At 46.7% G+C, this 2,036-nt stretch overlaps 2 pseudogenes; one reads left to right on the top strand and one right to left on the bottom strand.

The window, feature by feature from the left end:
* On the top strand, nucleotides 1-403 carry LOC142484895 (histone H3-like; annotated as a pseudogene).
* Nucleotides 404-1,131: 728 nt separating this feature from the next.
* LOC142484894 (histone H1A-like) lies at nucleotides 1,132-1,770 on the bottom strand (annotated as a pseudogene).
* Nucleotides 1,771-2,036: the final 266 nt, after the last annotated feature.

The raw sequence follows: 2,036 nt of genomic DNA, 5'->3' as shown, positions 1-2,036 counted from the left end.
ATGGCTCGGACCAAGCAGACCGCCCGGAAATCCACCGGAGGGAAGGCTCCCCGTAAAAAGCTAGCGACTAAAGCTGCCAGAAAGAGTGCACTGGCGGAGTGAAGAAGCCTCACCGGTACCGGCTCGGTACTGTGGCTCTCCTGGAGATACCGCCGCTACCAGAAATCCACCGAGCTGCTCATCCGCAAGCTGCTCTTCCAGTGCCTGGTCCGAGGTCGCCCAGGACTTCAAGACTGATCTGCACTTCCAGAGCTCAGTGGCCATGGCTCTGCAGGAGGCCAGCGAAGCTTATCTGGTGGGGCTCTTTGAGGACACCAAATTGTGCGCTATCCATGCCAAGAGGGCCACCATAATGCATAAAGATATCCAGCTGGTTTGCAGGATCAGAAGGGAGAGCACATAGTTCTGCAGTTTCCAGACATGCTTTAAACACAGCAAATGAAGGCTCTTTTAAGAGCCACCACATTATCACTGAAACTAGCTATTTGATCAATGTTGGCAAATCCATATAGATCTCTATAGAGCATACTATGTACCTGCATAAGTACTTGGCGTGTGACAATATTCTGTATATTAACGCACCTTCTTTATTGGTGCATGTACAGTACATTCATGGTGTGGCACGGTATAGTCGCTATAAGTTACACATGTTATGCTATATATAGACAGCTACAAATAAACCTATCGGTTCTCTGTCATACATTGTATATAAAAGCTATTGTGTAGCAATTTTCCCGCTATTTGACACTCATTTACTTCCGGAGATCAAACTGAAGTTTTATAGGGGAAAAGGTTCTTTTGATTAAATGGTGAGTATTTATTCTCAGGGAAAAACTGCACATTTTTATTTCTCTATAAACTGTGCATATCTTATGTAGCCATGAACAAAATGATATGACCTAATGTTTGGCATGAAATGTTTGTCTGAGGATGGAAATGTATACAGTATGTACAACAGATCAGGGAATGAGATGTATTTGGAACACTGCCAGGTACATTTGTATGATTTCATGTACACTATATTCTGTAACTGTAAAAAAAAAATTCCCAGTTACAAATTGTGCACAACTCTCTTGTAGTGGCTCTTAAAAGAGCCTTTGTGTTTGTTATAGGAAGTTGAAGTTCTCGGTCTCACTTAGGAGCTGCCCTCTTGGGCCTTGCTGCTTTTGATGTGGTTGCCTTGGCCTTAGCTGGACTCTTGGCAGCTTCCGGCTTCTTAGCCGGGCTCTTCACAGGCTTCTTAGCCGGGCTCTTCACAGCCTTCTTGGGCTTGGCAGCATTAGACTTCTTCAGGCTCTTTGCTGCCTTCTTAGCGGCCAAAGATTTCTTAACCTTTTTGCGGCTCTACTTAATTCCCACAGGAGCCTTTCTTGTTTTTTGGAGGGCCTTGGCTGCTTTCTTTGCCGTTGACTTCTTCGGTTTGTCTGCTGCCTTTTTCTTGACTGTCTTCTCCTTGCTCTCCAGCTGCTTCTTATTCAGCTTGAACGATCCGGAGGCTCCGCACCCTTTCAGCTGGATCAGGGTTTCTTTAATGACCAAGCCCTTGAGAGTCAGCTTCAGGCGGTTGTTATTCTTCTCAACATCGTATCCTCCTGCAGCCAGAGCCTTCTTCAGAGCTAACAGGGAGACCCCGCTGCGCTCTTTAGATGCGGACACCGCTCTCACTATCAGCTCGGACCCACTGGGACCGGACTTTGCTGGGCAGCTTTTCAAGGCTCCCGCCACTTTCATCACGCTTCTTGGCAGCCTTTTCAGCGCGGTCTTGGCCATTTCAACTGCAGGTAAAAGCCGCACAGGGAGAAAGTGATACTGGGGAATTCTCCTGTTCTGTTCTGACTGACAGATTAATTCTGTCAGTGGTGATATTGGATACCGAGGCTTGAGCCTCATTACTCCAAGTTATCTTGTTGAGTGTATTGTCGCACACTTTAGAAAGCTTCTTGATCTATGTTACTTGCCACAGTTGAGTTGGTTTCACAGGGTCAGCGCTGTGATGGGTCGTGGGTAGCGGTCAAATGGGTTTGCAGAGTTCGCAG

The sequence above is a fragment of the Ascaphus truei genome, unplaced genomic scaffold (genome assembly GCF_040206685.1).
Source record: "Ascaphus truei isolate aAscTru1 unplaced genomic scaffold, aAscTru1.hap1 HAP1_SCAFFOLD_457, whole genome shotgun sequence".
Lineage (NCBI taxonomy): Eukaryota > Metazoa > Chordata > Amphibia > Anura > Ascaphidae > Ascaphus > Ascaphus truei.
The sequence above is the reverse complement of the archived record's forward strand: the minus strand, read 5'-3'. Positions and strand labels throughout refer to the sequence as shown.